Below are 16,361 nucleotides of genomic sequence, written 5' to 3'. Positions count from 1 at the left end.
ACGGTGGGCGCGGGCGGAGTGCACTCACCGCGCGGGCTCCGGGCTCCGGGGACCGGCGAGCGGGCTCCGTGGCTGCAGCGGGGCGGCCGGCGGGTGGGGCGCGGCGGCTCCCGCCCCTGAGAACCCCCGCCGTGTCATCTGACCATATAAGGAGACGCGCGCCTCCTGGCGGCCGGGGCGCTCCCGGACCCCGACTCTTTGTCTGCTTTGTGCTACACCCCCCGCCCCCGGGTGCCCTGCGTCCGCTCTCGGGCCGGGGCGCAGAGGCAGGGGGCGTCCCCACGGCCGCACTCTGCGCGTGGGGCTCGGGGAAGCCCGGGAAGGGGTGCCGGGGGGGTCAGCCCCCGGGGGGACCTGCGCCTGACCCCGCAGACCGCGCTCGGCCACGAAAGGAGTCTTGCAGATGCCGGCGGGAGCGGACCGGGATGCCAGGTCCTTTGTTCCACGAGCCCCGGCCCGGGGGAGGGCCAACCCCCGGTACTCACGGGGTCCGCGGGCTGATGAGACGTTTTGCCCTTCCCTTCCGGGCGAGAAAACAAAGGTGGGGCGGCGACAGTGCCTACAGCCTGAAGCCCACCCCGAGGAGGGACAGATGGCACCGCTCGAGCCGCAGGAGGGACGGCGCGGCTGCGTCCCCTGCCTGGGGAAAGGGGGCATCGGGGCGGAAATGCTCGCTCCCGGGCGGGTGGCCTGGGCCGCAGACCCGCTGGAAGGTGGGCCCACGGACGCCGCACAGGCAGAGCAGAGACCGCGAGCAGGCGGCCGTGCTTAACCATTAGATCGTTCTCTCCTGGTCGATGCCCGGCGTCTGCTGGCATTTTTAGACTACCCGTGGGTCTCCGTCGTGGAACCACAGACCTTGAGAGTCCTATTCGCTAGCGCTTACCGAGCACGGGCTCTCCCTGCCATCTCGCTGGATTCTCACACCCTTAAGGTAAAAATTAATATCCCGGTTTTATGGTGAGGAAATTTCAGCTCAGAGACATTTGCCCAAGGCCTCCTGAGAATAATTCTGCCAGCTGAGATTTGACCTGGAAGTCTGTCCGAAGGCAAAGCCAGGCAGGTTCTTGCTGGACGGGAAGGTCCCCAGGGCCCTCCAGAGGGCTGAGACTTGTCACAGCAGTGAGCCACACAGCCTACCTTCCCCCATTCCTCCGGGAACCTTACAGGTTCTCGCCAAGAGGAAGCTTGGGCTCCAGACTTGCATTCCCCCCTAATAGAGCAGGCCAGCATCTGGAACAAGGTGTGTATAGACAGTTACCTAGATTTGTTGTCCGTATAGTTGCAAATTACAAAATGATATCCCAGAGAGAGAGAGAGAGACAGAGAGAGAGACAGAGAGAGAGAGACAGAGAGACATGGGGGGCAGGGATCAAAAGATTTAATTAGCTGCAGTGAATAGCATGGACTCGAGTAGATTCTGAAACACAGAATAAACTATTTCAAAAATCCACTTTCTTTTATTTTTTAAAATAACTATAATGTTTTAAATGTTTATTTATGTTTGAGAGAGACAAAGTATGAGTGGGGGAGGGGCAGAGAGAGAGTGAGACACAGAATCAGAAGCAGGCTCCAGGCTCTGAGCTGTCAGCACAGAGCCTGATGCAGGGCTGGAACCTATGAACCATAAGATCATGACCAGAAGGAACCCTGAGATCATGACCTGAGTCAAAGTTGTGAGATTATGACCTGAGCCAAAGTTGGACGCTCAACCGACTGAGCCACCCAGGCGCCCTCAAAAATCCATTTTCATGAGACCATTTGGGGAAGTGTGACCCTAACAAAACAGTTGATGACATTGATAAAGTATTATTTATTTTAGGTATGATAATGAAGTAATGCACATATTTTAAAGGCCCCTAGTTTTCCAAAATAGTGCCAAAAATATTTATCAATGAAATAACGTTATGTCTGAAATTGTTTCAAAATAAATTGAAGTGGGAGGAATGAATAGGACCAATATATGAAATAGTATCAGCCATGGATTAATGGTAACTTGAAGCTGAGTGAAGGGTTCATTACACCAGTCTCTTTCCTTTGGTAATACTTGAAAAATTCTGTAATGGAACATTTTTAAAATTACAAATGCACATACCATTTGGCTTTAATCCAGGGTTTCCCCTTACAGGAAATTATCTTACAGATAGATTTGCTCATGTGTGAATTGATAAACATACAAGAGTAGTCCTTGTGAAATTCTTCATAAGAGCAAAATACTGGACCATGTTACATGCTTATCATCAGGGACTGGTTAAATATTGTGTAATATGGGAAGTGTTTTAGAGTTATTTCTATGCATAGCTGTTAAAAAGAACAAAGTAGCTATATTTAGTGGTTTAGCATGATCTCCGAGTTGTGCACATGGAAAGAAAAGTACATGGCGACCAGCCTTTGGGTTGAGAAGGGAAGAAAAGAAGACAATGTATAGGAATAGAGGTTGTTTTGGGGAGGTCTGGGGAACGTGGGGTCAGGAGTGGAAGGGAGATTGAGTTTTACTCTATACCCTTTTAAATTTTGAGCTATATAAATATATTATTCATTCAAAATAACAATATTTTACAAGTTAAAGAAAGCACATGCTCCTTTTTAAGACACATAGGAAGCAAATTTGTTAAACAGAATTTACAGAAAATCAAGGAGGTTTGCTGGCAATAGCGGCAAGAGGAATACAGTTCTAAGCTGAATGATATGTACTTTTTCTGAACAATTTTAATCAAAGGACAAACTTTTTTAAAAATAGTTTGCTCACATTTGTAAAATGGGTGAATAACATACTTTGCAAAATTATTGGAAAGATCCTTTGAGAAGACTCTTAAACCCCTAAGCAGTATTAGTGCAGCCCTTGGCCATAGTAGGTACTCAGTAAATAGGAGCTTTTGTTTCATGGTATTTTTTTAAGTTTATTTACTGAGAGAGAGAGAGAGAGCGCGCGAGCGAGCACGCACACAAGTGCACAAGTGGGGGCGGGTCAGAGAGCTAGGAGAGAGAATCCTGAGCAAGCTCCCTACTCTTAGCACTGAGCCCCACTTGGGGCTCAAACTCGAGAGAGATCATGAGATCACGACCTGAGCTGAAATCAAGGGTCAGCTACTCAACCGAATGAGCTACCCAGGGGACCCATATCCCATGGTATTTTATTGGATGGTAAAGTGGAGATGAATTCAGAGTAAGAGGGAAACGTGAAGGTGGTGGAAAGGTACACCCTTCCAATTGTAAAGTAAGTCCTGAGGAATGTAATGTGCAGCATGGTGACCACAGCTAATAATACTCTATTGTATATTTGAAAGTTGCTAAGGGAGTAGATTGTAGAAGCTCTCCTCACAAGAATAAAACATAACTGTGATGGATGTTAACTAGACTTATTGTGGCAATCGTTTAGCAGGATCTACGAAAATTACATCATCATGCCATCCACCTGAAACTAACATAATATTATGTGTTCATTATATCTCGATAAAAAAAGGGAAGGAACCAGACTTAATTCTCATTCAGAAGGAAGAATTAAAGTTGAGGTTGTATTCTAAAGATAAAAGATTTGTCTTTTTGAGAGAAAAATTCTCTGCTGGGGAACAAGGTTAATTCATGGAAGAAATTATATTTCCTAGGAAAGTCACTGTGGCAACTCTGATAGGTAATTCAAGTGCTTCTTGTTTTAATTTCAGTTCTGCTGAAATTCCCTCAGCCAGCACTACCTTAGCTTCTTCCTGTGTCTCGTAGGGTGATTTGAGGATGGAGTAGCTAGGCAGCAGGGAGAGAAAGGGAAGGCTGTAGGGGTAGGCCAGTGGTTCTTAAAGTAAAACCATCCAGAAAATGGTTAGAAGTAAACATTCTCTGTGTTTTAACAAGCCCTCCAGGTAATTCTGATGACTAATAGTGCCTTGAGGTAAAATACTCCCTAGGGATTCCAACTCTGGACACAGTAATTTACCAGAAAGCCAGATGTTAGTTCCTAGGGGTGGGGAAGTAGAAACAGATACACTAAACAAGCCTGGGCTGTGGAACTCTCAAATCCAATAGCAAGTATTACTTTGCCAGATACTTAAGGGAGGGAAGTACAGGCAGAAAATTCACAAGGCAAACCCTTGCAGCCTGTGTCTCCGTGGTACAAATCGGAAGCCTAATTCTCTCCTCTGAAAGGCCCCGAGAGGAAGGCACTGCTTCTGGAAGGGTAGCCACACCTGATGGTGGGGGAGCAGGTGGGCAAGAGGGTGGGCAGGCGGGGGCCTCTCCTGACATTGGCCACTTCCAGGGTACTAGGAGACCTCACCATCTCTGGGAAGAGAGGGAAAACACAAAAACATGGGTGAAGGTCAGACCTCCCTATGCCTTTCCCCTAACTGACCATTTCAATGAGGATTTTTATAGCACTTCTCACAGGCACAACTCTGCCCACTCAAAGCCTGGGCAGGAAGCTGTTGGATGATTTGCCCTTGATTCAGAGGTAATCATTCTTAATTGCTTCTTATGGTTGGATGGTGAATGTCTAAGATCACAATAGCTGGCGGTAAGCCCTGAGTTCTTGTTCTGCTCCCTGGAGGGGAAAGGGGTCAGGGCAGGCCTGCGCCAGCCTGCTTCCCCATGACCCAGCACCACCCGGTGTGCTGGCTCAGACATCTGGGCTCACTTTTTCTCAAAGCACCATGTCCCTGGATAGAATAGGAACACCTCAATCAAAGTTGACCACGCGGGCAGGACACTCACCTGCCTGTGCCCGTGAGCTTGGTCCCAATGTCCCCTCCAGCAAACTGAGGAATTTGGTCTGGGTACAGCTTTCTTCTTGTACTCTGTTCTAAACTTTGCCCCTTTGCCTGGTAAGACTTTCAGGAAAAGCCCAGCCCTTCATAAAATACACACTCTTTTGCTTCCCCTCCCCCCTCCTCTGTGCTCTGGTTAGAGGGAAAGGGTTGGCTCTTTCTTAAGATGCAGAGTTTCCATATCCCATTGCTTTGTTCTCTCTTTTTCACAAACTGATTTACTGGAGGCCAATAGTCACCGTGTTCAAAACCTCAAAACATGTCTGACTTTGAGCCAAACCCACCAACAACTCCATGATTTTCAGAGTTTGCTATTATTGGTTAAAGCTTATTTGGAGCATTTCATGCAAGTTTCCACTGTGGCTTTGATAACTCATTTAAGAAAAGTTCTATTTGGCTGGCTAGTGGCCAATAAAATGAAACCGTCCACACCGCAGTTCATTTCTGTCAGGCTGAAAGGGCTGTCGTGGATCCGGAAATGTTGCTGGGCTGTTTCAGATGAAAACTCTCTAACGTGGGCCCTGGAAACCTTTGCTTCTTACTGAGATCCTTCCATCTCTGATTTCAGCTGTTTTCTTCAATTACCCAGTCACTGCTCTGTTTGCCAACAGTTTTACTCTTTTTTCTGCTGGCACCTCTTCCAAAACCCATTTAAAAGAAGGGTGCACAAACCTAGCAGAATCCTCTTTTGAATGAACCATGTTTGCTTCCCTGAAATACCGGAAGCACTTGTACGGGTGGCCTCTGACCATTCTTCCTGGGTCCCTGAAATGGGAACATCTTATGCTCCCTTCTTGTTCAGAATGTTGACTTTGACCCACAGTGAAGTCACAGTTCTTTGTGAATTACCTTGGAGTCAGCTCTGTAACTTTTAATCCCTGGCACTCTCTCCCTGCCACCAAAATCCTCTCTGTACTATTTCCACTTTGATCAGGGTCATTAACAGAAAATCCAGCCGTCTAGTGAGGAAGAGGCTGGGCTGCCAGAAGGGGAGGGAGGGGTGGGGCCCAGCCCAGGCGGGAGCTGGGTATGCGTGCCACACGTGACCTTTGTGTGTCTTCTTTATTTAAACTCTAAAACAAAGATGACCTCTCTTCTCCCCTTAAAAAGTTATTTGAAATTATCTAGTCCTTTTGTAAGTTATTTTTATGGCTAATCAACCACTGAACATTTTCTAAAATGTCTCCTGTCATAGAAAGGACTCCTCAGTGTGGGGTGTGACATTTGTGTGTGACGAAGACTTATATTTTATGTTGCTTTATGTTCTTCTAAAAAAAACAAGGGCTATCTAATGCCTGTTTCAGAATGTGCTTTAATGTTGGGCCTGAGAGGCACAACAGAACTTTCTGGAAGGGCCAGGCTTCCTTCTCATCATTGTAATGCTACTTGACTGCTGAAATACCAGATTGCCTAAAATGTCTGACCTTCGGAGTATCCTGGCAGTACTATTTGTCCCCCTTCCCCAGTGAATCTTTTCAAATTCTGGGCCATCCTAACCACACAAATAGTTTTGGAAACTTCTGCAGTGAGCAATGCTGAGGAATTACTGTGAGACAGTTCCAGATTAGTCATCGCCTCCTGCAGGGGTGGAGGGGCCCCTTGGCAAATCACTGTTAGACCCCCGAATCCTTCACTAGCTATCCTTCAACTCCTAGTACACGCCTCTTCCTCCTCCTGCCTTCCTCTCTCTCCCTCTCTCTTTCCCTCCCTCCCATTCTCTTTCTCCCTCCCTTCCTTCACCCCTTCCTCTCTCCCTTCTTCCTTCTCTCTCTTTCTTTCCCTTTTTTCTTTCTCTTTCTTTTCCTTCCTTCTTTCCTTCCTTCCTCTCTCCCTCCCCTCTTTCTTTCTTTCTTTTCTTTCTTTCTTTCTTTCTTTCTTTCTTTCTTTCTTTCTTTCTTTCTTTCTTTCTTTCTTTCTTTCTTTCTTTCCTTTCTTCCTTCCTTCCTTCCTTCCTTCCTTCCTTCCTTCCTTCCTTCCTTCCTTCCTTCCTTCCTTCCTTCCTTCCTTCCCTCCTTCCTCCTGCCCTCACCATGGCCTTTCTTTGCTTTCCTTTCAATAATTTGAAATTACACTTTCCTCTGGCAAATGATCTTATCATAACCACTTGGCTCCCTGACCCAGTTACCATGTTATGGACTCAGTTCTGTCTCCCATCCTGGGTGTGTGGCATGTCTATTTCCTGGGTCCCTTGCGTTTCAAGGTCATGCTGAAAGCCCAGGAAGGAAATGTTTTTTATTTCAAAGAGTATGTTTGGAAAGTCAAATCAGGAGGATAGGAACTTCCCTCCTAAGTCAGGAGGTCCTTGAGACCCCCTTCACATCCAGGCTCTTGGCTGCCACCAGTGAGAAAAGATGGCTTTCCTCCCTCTGTTCTGCCTGGCAAACTTCTGTGCCTCCTTTGAAACACAGGTAAAGCATCTCCCCTGGGAAGCCTACCCATCAATAGCCTTGCTTTTGACCATTCCATACTGTCCCATCTTTCCTTTGTTTATATCGACAAAGGCCCCTTGCAGGCCAGGATGGAGACACTCATTTCTGTATTCTCTGCAACTTGGTCCTTATCCACTGAATTCAATTCAGGTTTCCTGAAAATGCCTAAAACCAATGCAGGGCTCCCACACAGGGGCGCATATGGACCTCCTGGAATCAACCAAATCCATCCCATGGCCCATTTGACTAGTTCAGTTACCTGGGCTTTGCACTGAGATCAGAGGGGCAAACGCTTGCATTCAAGCAAAATGCAGGGCCTGTCCCCCAGGCAGCAGTGGATGTGATCCTGGAGCATCTCTCCCAGCATTAGCTGGAGTCCTCCCAGGGCCGGCTTCCAAAGGGGCCTTAAGCAGATGAAATCAGGCTGCAAGGGGTCCACATGGGGCTGTCAATGGATAGCACTTCTGCCTCTGAGTGTCTAGCTCTTCCTGGGGAGGCAGTTTCGTCTCCTGAGCCACCCCCTGCCTGGGCCTGACTCAGCCTTGAAGAAAGCAGCTTGTCCATGGACAGTGAACAACCTCGGAGTCGCCATGCAAACCAAGCCACAGTTTCAGTGGCTAATTCACATGAGCAACCAAATTAGGGAATTCATTGCCTTAAAATAATGGTTGGGGCATGCTTGGTTTGCTGTTAAATGCTTTCAGGAAATCTGTCTATACAAATGGGAACATACAAAACAAAGGTTCGGTCTTCACAGAAATTGGTGAAAGTCCTCTGCTGCTGGATGAGCATGTCTGGCGGGCCATTTGTCAAAGCAGGTCGAATTGCAGTCGCCTAGTAAGCGATAACAGCTCTGCTGTGGCTTTGAAGGGGAGTGTTCCCACCCCTGAAGCGTGCTTTAGATGGGCTGCCTGCAGGGAGGAGTCCAACCATACCTGCTTCACAGCAAAATCCCTCAGTAAGAAAAACTGGTGTATTTCCCTCATTCACTCATGCTGTCGGGTATATAAACATTACCAAAGGTAATAAGCCTGTACTTCCCTTCACTGTGGCCGTCCACACTCCCAAGTCACAGGAACCACACTGTGACTTCCACATCGCCAGGCAGTAAGATTGGAACCAACACCCTGGCTTGTAGAACCTTCTGGGAAGCACCCTTTCCCATAGCTGGTTGGGTTTGCTGTGAGAGCTCGTTTACTTTGGACGGGTCTCTCTGGCTCACCTGCAAAGGGCATGCACGAGCAGGGGGAGGACAGCAGCTCCTTGCTCAAGCAGAATGCATGGTGGCTAATCGACAATGAATGTAAACTTGACATCCCTGATTCTGGATTGCAGAGTTTAGAGGAGCGATCGTTCACCATCACTGTTTCAACACATGTTTTCTTTTCCTCCTCCTCCTCCTCCTCCTCCTCCTTCTCCTTTTGATTGCTGATATGGTGGCATTTTTTGTGTGTGTGTAGGAAAGAGGGTGGGTGTGGATTTAGATGCAGAATCTTGGAAGATACATTTCTTCTCCTTTATGTCTCAGCCTCTAGGAGGAGAGGTGGTTTCAGGGGGCTCTGCATCCCATGTGGTGTGGCGGGGGTGGGGGGCAGGTGGCAGAGCACTCTCTTGGGGGAGCCTGCAGCAGCCACCAGGAGTGTGGGAAGGCTGCCTGAGGGCCAAGGAGGCAGCTGGAGGTGGTGGCAGGAAGGGCTGAGAGGGGACTACGGCTCAAAGCACCAGAATGTCTCTGCAACAAAGCTTTGGGACCCCGGGAAGGGGCCACCAAGGGCCTCTGGGTAGACTGGTCCAAATGAGAACAAAAAGACACTCTAAGAAAACAGAGACGTGAGGGAGGGAAAGAGGAAGAGATGGTAAAAGCAAATAAAAGCAGGTTTCCTTCCATCTGGGAAACATACAGGGACCCCGCACATGGCTAGTTAATTCACGTGGACAGATGAGGTTTAGGCTGCCGTTCACCTGCCGGTCCCTGGAATTTGGGAATGGTTTCAGAGGAAGAAGTGGAAGCTACCCCCAAACTCTCTCCATGACACAGCTTCACGCTTAGCTTCAGCCATTCCAAGGGAGGCCATGACATTATAAGCCCAGCAAGGGAGCAAGTCAGGGAGGGGCAGAGGGCGTTTACCAGCTTCATAGGTCAACCCCCGAGGTCATGGTAAATTGTACATTGTGTTCGGGAGTTAAAGTAGCTGTGTGTAGGACTAATGGAGTTATCATCTGTTCTGCTACAATAGAAAGTCCTATTTATGACGCAGTAGTAAATAATGATGTTACTGTTGCGATGCCTATCAAGGCTCTTGGTCCCAGAGAGAAGAGGCAGAGGGGTCATATCAGATGCAGCCTGGAGCCGCCTCTGGTCTGTTGTGGACTCCCCAGTGGCCTGGCAGTGCCTGGTGAGTGGGGCTGGGAAAGCACATGGCTGTACTTGTCCCTGGGAACAGGTAACAAAGCTGTAACTCCGTAGGAGTGTCTCCGCAGGAGGACAAGCTGACTCCTGCCTCCTTCCTACTTCAAGGGCTTGAGGCCAAGTTAACCCGAATGAAGGGTGTTCCAGAGGCTGAGGCATATCAGGACCCCTGGCCTGGTCACCAGGCTGGGGTGGGGACCCTGTAATTACGCTGCCTCCCCTTCCCCCCGCCCTGCAGAGCCGGGAGCAGTGTGAGTGATTTGGGAGACAGAGCCCAGAGATGAGTGCTCACACCAGGGTCAGGACACTGGGAAGCAGGGGGCAGTGGTAGAGTCTTGTCTCCCAAACAGAAGCAGCTTGCCGGCTGGATGGAGACCTGAGTTTTAAACCCAGGCAACTCCTCCACTTTCCGGAAGCCCAGCATCTGTCTCCTTTCATGGCCCTGACAATAACAGGGCCTGTGCCCAGATGAGGGAAATAACCCCCAGTAGACCTGGGGCCACATAGCCGAAGTGAGCATCACCGGTAGGGATAGTCCTTCAACAAACATTGCTCCAAATTTGGTAAGCCACTTGCCAGCAGATTTATTAGGGCAATGCCTGTTCAAGTCCCATCTAACTGCTCATCTCTGGGAAACATGTCACATACCACATGGCTAGATGCCGTTGGTGTCGAAAACCACACGTTGGATTGTTTTACTCAGACCAGAAGGATTTCTTGGCACAGCGTAGCAGAGGGAAGGTTATGGTATGCACGTCTTCTTGTATCGACTTGTGTTTCTGTTATGCTGGAAGCCAAGGGGTCCACACAGGGAGAAGGAAATGCTGAAGCACTTGGGGGAGGAGCAGTGACGGGCGTGATCCTTTGTGACAGCAGCTCCCAGCGCTGTGAAGCCACAGGCAGGAGGCAGCGGTCACAGCTTCGAGCAAATGTTACGTGGGGGCGCCTGGGTGGCTCAGTTGGTTGAGCATCCGGCTTCGGCTCAGGTCATGAGCTCACGGTTCGTGGGTTCAAGCCCTGCGTCAGGCTCTGTGCTGACAGCTAGCTCAGAGCCTGGAGCCTGCTTCAGATTCTGTGTCTCCCTCTCTCTCTGACCCTCCCCTGATCATGCTGTCTCTCTCCCTCTCAAAAATAAAAATAAAACATAAAAAAAAGAAAACATTACATGATAGAAGTATGCTGAGTTCTTTGGGGAAAGAGCACACTGCATGTTAAGCCCACCTCAGGTAAAGTATTGTGGGACCCGTAAAAAGAGGACTTTTATTCGAAGGTTTCCAAGTTCCAGCTCATCACTTACAAAATGTCCACCATTTTGGCCCTGAACCCACAGCCCATTTATGAAATCCTCATGAAATTTAAAAGCAGGAGATGAAGAACGTGAACCTCCATGAAAGAACTACACAATGGGCCCTGTGAGCACATGTGTGTACTCTACCATCATCACTTTATTTGCTTATTTTCTTCAGTGAGCTCTGTGCCCAGTGGGGGGCTCAAACTCATGATCCTGAGATCAGGAGTCACATGCTCTACCAATAGAACCGGCCAGGAACCCCTGCTACTGTCACTTTAGGTGTTCAGATCCATTCATTCTCATTTCAGCCACTGAAAATGATCCTAAAACTAAGGCAGACTGGCACCCTTTATATCCTAAACTGTAGACAAAATTAAAAGCCATTATCATAATTTCCAAATATTACCTTCAAGTTCAAGTCTTAAGAAGTAATTTTTAAAAATAACAACAAAGTATAACTTTGCTGTCACCTTCAGAGCAACTGTTAAAGAAAACAGAATGTAATGTGCAACATTTTTCCCCTCAATTCTTTTCAAGCACATCTTAATAGCCCTTGTCTTAACTCTTGGTGTTAGAATCCGTTTCCCCTGCTCACCCAGAATCTTAATCTTTGAAGTTTTGAGGATTTGTGAACGGTCCTGGAATGTGGGACTGTTCTGACATTAAAGGCTCATGATATCCTCACAGCAATTGCATGGAGGAGGGTGGGCACAAGGAAACTACTGGACAGGAAATGGCTATTTGCTAAGTAATTTCACCCTCACCATGCTGCTAGCATGACTCAAACTCAGCCCCTCCCTTCCAAAGCTTAAAGTCCAGTGTGACCGGAAGGGAGGGAGCCAGCCTGATAAAGACAAAATTCCAATAAGATCTGGTCTGAGTTAAGATATGAAAACTGTATCTCAATTCTGGGTATATACCCCAAAGATTGAAAGCAGAGTCATGAAGAAATGTTTGCACATGCGTGTTCACTGCAGCGTTGCTCACAACAGCCACAATGTGAAAGCCACCCATGTGCCCACCAGCGGATGAACAGATAAGCAAAATGTGGTGTATGCACACACTAAGATAGACTCAGCCTTAAAAAGAAAGGAAACTCAATCACATGTTACAACATGGATGAATCTTGAGGACTTTAAGCTACATGAAATAAGCGAGTCACGACAAATGACTAAACAATTTCACTTACAGGAGGCTTCTAGAGTCTTTGAATACATAGAGAAAAAATATAGAATGGTCAATGCCAGGGCAGGGAGCAGGTGGAAGAGGGAATGGGGAGTTATTGTTGAATGGGTCCAGGGTTTCAATATTACAAGGCAAAAATGTTCTGGAGATCTGTTGCACAACAATGTGAATACACTTAACCCTACTGAATTGGATACTTGAAAACGGTTAAGATGAGGGGCACCTGGTGGCTGCTGTCAGTTAAGTATCTGACTCTTAACTTGGGCTCAGGTCATGATCTCCTGGTTTGGGAGATAGAGACCCTTGTTGGGCTCTGTGCTGACAGAGTGGAGCTTGCTTGGGACTCTCTCTCTCTCTCTCTCTCTCTCTCTCTCTCTCTCTCTCTCTCTCTCCCTCCCTCTCTCTGCCCCTCCCTTTGTTCTCTTTCTCTCTCCAAATAAATAAACATTTAAAAAATGGTTAGGATGGTAAAAAGATATAGAAAAAAGTGATGAGAACACAGGAAATACACTTACGTCTGTGATGGTTAACTTTATGTGTCAGGCTGACTGGACCATGGTGTACCCAGAGAGCTGGTCAAACATTATTTGGGGTATTTTTTGAGGGTTTTTTTTGATGAGATTGACATGTGGATCAGTGGACTGAGTAAGGCAGAGAGACTGACTCTCTGCAGAGCAAGAGAGAATATTTTCTACCCCATTACCTTCAAGCTGGGACATCAGGTTTTGAGGGGTGTTTTTCTGCTTAGGGACTCAAACGGAAACACTGGCCCCCTAAGTGTTTAGCTTGCCTACTCCCCCTGCAGATCTTGGGCCTTCTCAGTCTCTGGATCTGGTTCAGTTCCCCTGGAGAACCCTGACTGGTGCATGGTCTCAGGAAGGCTTCCCAGAAGGGACATCCACAGACGTGAGCTGGGACAGAAAGCTCAGGTGCACAGCATGAATGGGACACAGAGGCCCCTGTGACATGACAGGGTCTATGTCAAGGATTGGTGCGCAACACAGTTCAGCCTTCCTAGAGCCAGGGATGAGGCCGAGAGGAGGTGAGGCCAGCCCACGGAGAGCCTCATGTGCTATGCTGAGGAACTTTGTCCTATAGGTCAGCACTGCAGACAGCAGTGTGTAAGGAGTGCCACCCACAAGACACACACAAGCAAGCACTCAAGTTAGGGTCAGACTAGGCTAATAATTCCCTGGCTGAACAAGCGAACAAGTTTCTTTACTGCAGGGCTTTTCGGAGCCTTTAATGAGCTGGTGTGCAGCATGAATCTTCAGGAGGCCATGCTGTATTTTAACACAGACTCCTTCCCCCTGTCTAGTTCTGATGCCTGTTAAGATGGGGAAGAAAGCCAGTTTTTACAGAGTGCTCCTGAGAGATCAGAAGCCTTTGAAAGAGTTCAAGTAGTAGGCTGACCTGAGCAGTTTTTTGATTTTGGTAGACAAATGTGGCCGAAGTATAGCAATCTACCAAGGGCTCGTTGAGGAGGCGTAAGGAAATATTGTCGGCATTCTGCCTCGATCCTGTTGGGTTCCTGTGGGTTCCTTTTATTGCCCTTGGGCTACTGGGGCTCCTTTACTCCTCCTGGGGTGTCCTTCACAAAAGCTGACTGGTATGGGAAAGTGAAAGCCCAGCTCCCTTCCTCAGACTGGGTCAAACCGAAGGCATGGTCTACACCCAAGAGTGCCTATGCAGGATCATGCTAAAACTGTGTCCTTCTGTACCTTCTTCCCCTTCCCTGTCCCATTTCTCCACTTCCTCCCAGACTTTGTTCCTGGGAAAGCCAACCCAGGACAGCAGGCTGCTGTGCTGGTCCTGTGAAATGCAGGCAAGGAGGAAGTAGGACGAATGGGAAAGGGCATCAGTTTCTAGAAGTTTTTAAAGATGTCAAATCAATAGAAATTGGGAGAGATGATTGGATACTGAGGATGAGCCTAACGTAATTTCAACCTTTTGACTCGAGTACATGTAAGCTACCATCCTCATCAGGAAAAGAGAAAAGGCCATGTTTGATGAATTTGCTTTTGACCTATAGAGACTGAAGCACTTTGGGGACAGCAATACAAATAGCTTTTTCAAGCCCATCTGAACTTGAGATTCAGGGGGAAGGTTAGAACTGGAGAGATGGGCATAAGGGCCATAACCCAAAAGGTAATTTAAAACAAACAAACAAACAAACAAACAAATACAGTAGAATAAGTCTCCCAAGAAGGATGGTGAATTGTGGGTCAAAGATCAAGTTCCCACAGCCTCTAAGGTTTAAGGGTCAGGCAGGGAGGAAGTCCATAAAGACCAAGAAGGGCGCTCAGGAGGTGGGGGGTCCAGGGAGACAGTGGCTATGCTGACCACTAAAGGATTTCTAGGAGTAGTGCTAGGAGTTTTGGCACTACTGGATAAGCTAGGGGCTGCTGGGAGTCCCCTGGACGAGGCAATATAGACTGTTGGTTGAGTTTTGAAATCCATTTCCATGACGTGACAGCAAAGCCAAGTGGAGTCAGATTGAGTCGATGGCAACTGAGGATGTGGAGATGTCAGTGTAAGAAGTCTGATAGCACAAAAGGAAACAACGTAAGGGGGTCTCACAGGTGAGAAAACAGAGGCACAGAGGCTAACTGATGTGCCCCAAATCCGAGGTAATGGTGTGGACAGTACTCAGATCAAGAGAGTGTTTGACCAGGTCCTGCTGGTTCCCTCACTTCCCTCACGCTGCCTCCCGAGCAAGCCTTTTGGCCATTACCCGTCTCTGAACACCCACTGTGTCTCCCTAGAGTCTTTCCTTCTCGACTAGCTCAAGAAAGAAACTCTCAAAAGCACAAAGCAAAAACTCTTCACTGTCCCCTTTCTCTCCATGCACTCCCTCTTGCTTTGCCCTTTGACAAAAATGGGCAGAAATTTTCCACGATCAAGAGGCATAAAATCTGATTTTTCTTTCCTTGTCAGAAGGAAACTTTCCACTCTTCTTAGAAAATTTCCACTGTCTTTTTAAAGAAAAGAAGAACACCATGTCTCCCCAATGCTACTCTAGCAGTTAGCAACCAAGCTAAATGCTGCTTATTAATTGCTCAGTAACCTGTGGCTTATAATTTTCTGTGATACAATGGTAGTTGAGGGAACTTCATATTACATACCTTGTCCCTAAGGTTATTCTGGCATATATTTGTTGTACATAAAAAGAAATGCACAAAGATTTTTCATTCCATTTATTTAAATTTAAAAAACCCAAACAATTCACCTATTTTTCTTATTCCCCAACCCCCATCTCTGACAACCAGTAATCTATTCTCTGTATCTATAAGCTTGAGAAATATATATATTATGTATATATTGAGAATATTGAGAAATATATATATTCTACATATAAGAGAGATCATATGGTATTTGTCTTTCTCTGCCTGACTTATTTCACTTAATATAATCCCCTCAATGTCCATCCATGTTGCAAATGGCAAGATTTCCTTCTTTTACATGGATGAGTAATATTCCACTGTGTATATTTATCATATGTTTTTTAGCCATTCATGCATCAGTGGACACTTAGGTTGTTTCCATATCTTGGCTATTATAAATAATCCTACAATAAGCATGGGTGTACATATATCTTTTCAAATTAGTGTTTTTGTTTGCTTGGGTTAAATACCCAGATTGTATGGAAGTTTTATTTTTAATTTTTTGAGGAAACTTCATGCTGTTTTCCACAGTGGCCACACCAGTTTGCATTCCCACCAACAGTGCACGGAGGGTTCCCTTTTCTCCACGCTTCTTATCTTTTTGATCATAGCCATTCTAATCGGGGTGAGGTGCTATCTGGTTGTGGTTTTGATTTGCATCTCCCTGATAATTAGTGATGTTAAGCATATTCTCATGTGTGAAAGACTCCATTTTGACCCCAGAAGGGAGACAGTACCTTGGAAGTTTGTGATGCTGTCCTGTGGGTAAAACGTATGCATGGATCCAAAATACATTGGTCAAAATATATAGATTTAGGGGTGAGAATTGGGTGTCACATCTTGTGATTAAGACTAATGCCTGAAGAGTGGCAGAATTGGTCACTCAAAATATCCCATAAGGATTATTTTAAGCTAAAAGGCACTTGACAAATAGCAGGTGCAAGAAGAATGCTCTCAACTGTTTTCTTCCTGAAAGCCAGAGATGTATTCCCATGTGAAAGACGTACTCCCTGTGCCAAGAGGAAAGAAACATTCTCATCACTAGATGGGGAGCTGAGGCAGAGAAAATCTACTCAAAGAGACCTTGTTAAAATACTTCTTATCTTCCTTTCAGTTCCTCATATATTC

General features: G+C 46.9%; 1 protein-coding gene across 2 annotated transcripts in view; it reads right to left on the bottom strand.

Annotated features, from left to right (window-relative positions):
- The window catches only part of FHL2 (four and a half LIM domains 2), a 67,506-nt gene that overhangs the window by 36,693 nt on the left and 14,452 nt on the right, over nt 1–16,361 (bottom strand). Inside the window, exon 1 of one of the 2 annotated variants that reach the window (XM_029937082.1) lies at nt 29–121. The exons of the other annotated variant lie outside the window; for it this stretch is intronic. The gene's annotated coding sequence lies outside the window, so the exon portion shown is untranslated. Of the gene's footprint in view, nt 1–28; nt 122–16,361 lie in introns of those variants that run through there. 2 annotated transcript variants of the gene reach the window in all.

This window comes from Suricata suricatta, chromosome 4 (assembly GCF_006229205.1).
Source record: "Suricata suricatta isolate VVHF042 chromosome 4, meerkat_22Aug2017_6uvM2_HiC, whole genome shotgun sequence".
Classification (NCBI taxonomy): Eukaryota; Metazoa; Chordata; class Mammalia; order Carnivora; family Herpestidae; genus Suricata; species Suricata suricatta.
This window is presented reverse-complemented; position numbering and strand designations above follow the sequence as displayed.